Below are 5858 nucleotides of genomic sequence, written 5' to 3'. Positions count from 1 at the left end.
ACTCACTCCAGTCCCTCGCTCTTTTCTTTCTCCCTCTCTCCCTCTCTCCACTAGCTCCCTCCCACTGACAGGTGCCACCACTGGAGCCGACGAGCCCTGCCTTAACCCCTTGCCTGCCTGCCTGGCAAACTTAGAAACTCAGCGCAGAGCTCCAAAGTTGGCAACAGCGTCCGAGAGAAGACTGCGCTCTGCCTCTGCCTTGCCCAGATTAGGCCAGCATCCTGGGAAGAACGGCTGCAGGTAGGTCGGGAGCGAGGAGGGTGCCGATGTCCCCAGGGTCTTGTGGCCGGAGCTTGCTTTTAGGATGTGAAAGCTGGGGGAGGGGGGGTTGGGGGTCGTGTTGTTGTTCCAAGGTGATGCTTGCCAAGGAGGAAAGAGAAGTTCCTAATCTGAGTCAGGGGTGGACTCCCAGAAGCTGTTTTCAAGGGCAAAGCTGTGTCCTTGGTCTGGGAAGGTTCAAAGCAGCTGACCTGAAAACAGAGACGTTATCTGTGTCTCCGTGAAAACCTTTCGATTAAAAACAACGATAAAAGAAGGAAAGGGGAGTACCTTTTGAAAATGTGCAAAGCTGCTCTGGGTGTAGGTTAAAGACAAGAGCCCTTGGGGCAGACGGTATGACTCACAAGCAGGCTTCAGATCTGCCACATCCAGTCTTTTATTTTTAAAATGATGTATCCCGGTTGCATCCTGCCCATCTTGAATCCCAGGGTGACTTTATGCAGCGCCTGGGATCTGGCAGGGAAAATCGGAGCACTGCTTTCTACCTCCCACTTCTGAACAGAGGGTCCCGATCCATCTCCCAGGTTAGCCTCACCCGAGAAAAATTGTACTCTTGCACAGCTCCCAGTCATTTCAATGGAGCTTGCGCAGGAGAGCTTCCCACTGGGCTGTGGCCATATGTGATGTGCTTCCAGTATTAATTGCTCCCCCAGATTGATTGATCTGGTATTGATTGAGCTCCTGTCTTCCTCCCGCTCAAGGTTCTGCTCTGTTCTCGTTTAATGTTTTAAGCTGGCTTTTAATTGCATTGATTTTTAATTGTGTTTTTGTCCCTCGTTCCCCCCCCCCCACATCACCACGCCTGGTTGAGCATCTTTTGCAAGTGACAAAGTGTCTATGTTTTAATACACATAAATAATAGGAAGTCAGATCAGTTTTGCCTGCAGTGCTTGATGGGGGCATCCACCATAGCGCAGCTGGTAGAGCATGAGACTCTTAATCGCAGGGTTGTGGGTTCAAGCCTCACATTGGGCAAATGATTCCTATACTGCAGGGGGCTGGACTAGATGACCCTTGTGTTCAATTCTGTGATTCTAGCTGCCTCACCTTGCCTCCTTCGGAAGCCCACCTTTGGACTTTCTCAAAGAATTGATACGAAGGTGTGAGACCAGGCTTGCCTTGTGCTAGCCTGAATGGGAAAAGTAAACCCTTGGGCTGGATCCAGAGCTTCACTTGTCAATCTCCAGTTCTTTGGCAAAGGCTGTGGTGGTGGAGTAGTACATTTTTAAAATTCAGAAGCTCAGCATGAAAGTCCCCGTAGCCACCTGTCCCAAGGGAAAACCCCAAAACGCCAGCAACTGTGTTGATTGATTTGTATATCCACAGAGATATACACACCCCAGTAAGATCAGAATCATAGAATTGTAATGTTGGAAGGGATCCCAAGTCAATGGTTCGAATCCTGCCCTCCAGAGAAGAGCCCACCTAGTCCAGCTCCCTGTTCTCATAGTGACCAACCACATGCCTATGAGACGCCTGTAAGCAGGGCCAGAGTTCAACAGTGCCTCTACCCACTGGTGATTCCCAGCAGCTGTCATTTGGAGGCAAATTGCCTCTGACAGAGGAAGTAGAACATAGCAGTCAAGACTCGTATCCATTGATAGCCTCCATGAATTTGTCTAATCCTCCTTCAAAGCCACAAAGAGTTGCAGCACATAATATAATGCCCACTCAGTTAGGATCGGCAGGATCAGATGAAGAGACCGTCTTGACTAGGTATAAGGCAGGCTCAGATGTTCTGTAGCTGAGAAGGCTCATAGCCTAGAGGTGCATCACGTGCTCTGCATGCCAGAAGTCCTAGGTTCAATCCCTGGCGTCCTCCGGGAGGGCTGGGAATGGCCTCAGTCTGAAATCTTGAAGAATTGCTGTGAAACAGTGTGCAAATTAGAAATTAGGGAATCTGTGGCCATCCAAATGTTGCAGGCCTCCAGTTGCCATCAACCGCAGACAGGGATGGTGGGGCATATCTTCCAACATTTCTCCGATGAAAATAGATACGTCCTATTCCATAATGATAGATGGGACGCGGGTGGCGCTGTGGTCTAAACCACTGAGCCTCTTGGGCTTGCTGATCAGAAGGTCGGTAGTTCGAATCCCCATGATGGGGTGAGCTCCCGTTGCTCGGTCCCTGCTCCTGCCAACCTAGCAGTTCGAAAGCACGTCAAAGTGCAAGTAGATAAATAGGTACCACTCCACCGGGAAGGTAAATGGCGGTTCCGTGTGCTGCTCTGGTTTCGCCAGAAGCGGCTTAGTCTTGCTGGCCACATGACCCAGAAAAACTGTCTGCGGACAAACGCTGGCTCCCTCGGCCTGTAAAGCAAGATGAGAGCCGCAACACCAGAGTCATCTGTGACTAGATTTAACTGTCAGGGGTCCTTTACCTTTACCTTTTATTCCATAATGATAATAATATTTTTATTGTTTATACCCCACCCATCTGAACTGGCTTGCCCCAGTCACTCTGGGCAGCTTCCAACTTATATATATATATAAAATGATAAAACATTAAAAGACTTCCCTATACAGGGGTGCCCTTCAGATGTCTTCTAAAGGTTGTAGAGTTACTTATACGACCCCTGAGCCAAGGAGATAACTCCACACCCTCCAATATTTCTCTGATGAAAACAGGGATGTCCTAAGGAAAAGCAGGACATTCGGGGATCAAATCAGAAACCGGGATGGCTTCTGTAAATCTGGGACTGTCCCTGGAAAATAGGGACACTTGAAGGGTCTGGTGGGGGTTGTAGTCAGCAGTATCCAGAGGACCACCAGTGCTCCATCCCTGGTGCAGAGGAAGCTCTGCTAGATGGACCAACGACCTGATTCAGCTTCCTGTTTGTATGGCACAGGCTTTAGGTTCTTTCCCAGCTGCATTCCAGGTGAAATTTCAGAAGGTGGACCCTTTTTCTACATGGAGATTTGGGGGGCAGGGCGGGGAGAGAAAGATGTCCCTGTTTAATTTCTGCCTGCAGTGCAGCTGTGAAATGCACAACTCTCTGGGAGAGGAATACAGAGAGAGAGAGAACATTCCTAGATCAGCCAAACAAACTACCTGCAGCCTAATTGCGTCGCACCTCTAGAGACCGTTGAATATTACAAATGACTTCACAGCTTGATAGTACATTTTTGTTGTTGTTTAATTTAGTCAAGTTTTATTATATGGCCAAGGGCTTCGCGGCGCTACAAAGACAATCAGTCAAAAGCATATACCGGTAATACAAACCCAAATGGTTTGGCCTACGCCAGATCCAAACCAATTCATCACTCTTGCTTTTCAATAAATGCACTCATTGAGTTTTCGAATCGGACCCAACGCTAAGCCTCAGAAACCCTTTTCGGTTTGAGACGTGCACATCAATTGCGCAAATAAAAACCAGACTGCACCGCACAGTTGCTTAAGCTCTCGACGTTTTCAACCTCTGCCTTCTGATTTGGGAGCTTTTGCCTGTAAATCTCAGATATTGGAGTGGAGAAAGGGAGCGGTGAGTTGCTCGCTGCTACCTTGTCGAGGACTGGAAAATACTCTGCACATGCTTAGAGGTGGGTCTCCGGTTTGAGATCACAGCTTACAAGGCTGAGTACCGGAAAAAGTGAAAGCTTGGGGTGAACTCTAGTGCAGGAACTGGGGACCCGTGGCTCTCAAAATGGTGTTGGGCTCCAGTTCCCATCAGCCCTGGCCAGCATGACCAATGGTCAGGGATGATGGGGACGTATAGGTTCCCCATCAAGATATTGTTCGTGTGCTAAAAGGATGTTGTTCGTGTGCTAAAAGGACCAGCTAAATGTTGGCAAGTCTATTTATAACATCAATTTAGAAATGAGACTGCAGAGAAGGAGGCAGTATTTTGAAGACGAAACTGGCCTTGACCAGAGCTTTTCCGTCTTTGCCGGCAAATATCAGCTGGCGAGGGTTTATTTATTTTTCTGGAAGGTTTAATTTTATGTCAGCACGGTCACAGAAATAACACACAAATACCTGTCTGCCATTTTTAGCTGGCCTATTACACCTGCTGCTCTTTCCCCCTTGGATGGTCCCTAGAGATAGACTTTGGAAAGGGAGCCAGCGACGGTGGCTGGTGCAATATTTCATCACAAAGCATTTCACCTGTTGGGTGGCCTTAAGAGAGATTTTCAAAAGCCCTTCAGCTCGGAGAAGCATTCAGTGATGACCAGGTTCGACTGGTTTATAGTAAACAGAAAATGGGGGGGGGGGTTAACTCATTCCTCTCAAAACGAATTTCAAAATGAGAGAGGAAATGAGACGTTCCTTAATTCTGAGGCAGTTCTTAATAAGAACATATGGAGTCAACGATGCCTGAAGCCTCTGAAGCCCAACTCTCTCTGTGTGTATGTAGCTTTCAGCTGTATACCAGAGATACTCTGCACATGCTCAGAAACACTTCACACACACACCCCCACGTTCCCTCATTTTCTGAACAAAAGAGCTCTGTACTGCAGTCCTAACCCCACTCATTTGGGTGCAAGACCCACTGAATTCAACAGGACTTACTTCTGAGTAGAGATGGCTAGGATTGTGAAATTGACTGTGTGGTGATGTTGTAACTGCCCTGAGACTTGTGGGTATACAAAATTTAATAATAATAATAATAATAATAATAATAATAATAATAATAATAATTGCTCCTGGCTCAGATGGAGGCAGGGTGGCTGCTCCTATTTTGGAGGACAAGATATCTAAACTACGCACGCCCCACCCCCCCAGCCAGCTCAGATGTGTCACAACAACACTGAGGGCAGGGTTGAGGGAAAGAAGCATCCAGACAGCACACCAACCCTTTCCCACGCCAATGAATAGCTTGCTATCTTCTCTCCATGCCCTGAACAGAGACTTGATGTCCAGCAGATTCCTTACTTCAGGGATTGAGCACAATTTTGGCCTGGCAGGTCAGATATTTATCTCCCCTCCTCAGCCTCATCGGACAAGTTGGATAGCTGGGTGAATCATCTAGGCGGCCATGCCTGCTTGCCAAAGTTGGGCTTGGGAGAAGAGAGGCTTGCTCCCAGCCTGTACCATGCAGGGAAAGGATTGAACCCAGCAGGACTGAACCCTCCACTCGTCAGGGGTCTGCTTTGCCAGTGCGTTCCCAGCAGGGAAACAGACCCCAGCAGGACTGAACTCTGCCCTCCTGCCCATCAGCTGTCATAACCCAGTGACACCAGCTGACTGGCAGGTGAGCATAGTTTTTTTTGGGGGGAGGAAATGACCTTGTGGGCCAGCAAAAATCCTCTGAGGGGACAAGCTTGGCTCGGTGGGCCATAGGATTTGCAAAATTCTGCATGTGCCAATAGCTGCAAATGCCGATGCAATTACTCTAAATGAGGGGTCAGCAACCTTTTTCAGCCATGGGCCGGTCCATCGTCCCTCAGACCTTGTGGGGCGCCAGACTGTATTTTGGAAAAAAAATGAACGAATTCCTGTGCCCCACAAATAACCAAGAGATGCATTTTAAATAAAAGGACACATTCTACTCGTGTAAAAACACCAGGCAGGCCCCACAAATAACCCAGAGATGCATTTTAAATAAAAGGACACATTCTACTCATGTAAAAACACGCTG

Source organism: Podarcis filfolensis (genome assembly GCF_964270895.1).
Source record: "Podarcis filfolensis genome assembly, chromosome: 13".
In the NCBI taxonomy this organism is placed as follows: Eukaryota; Metazoa; Chordata; class Lepidosauria; order Squamata; family Lacertidae; genus Podarcis; species Podarcis filfolensis.
This window is presented reverse-complemented; position numbering follows the sequence as displayed.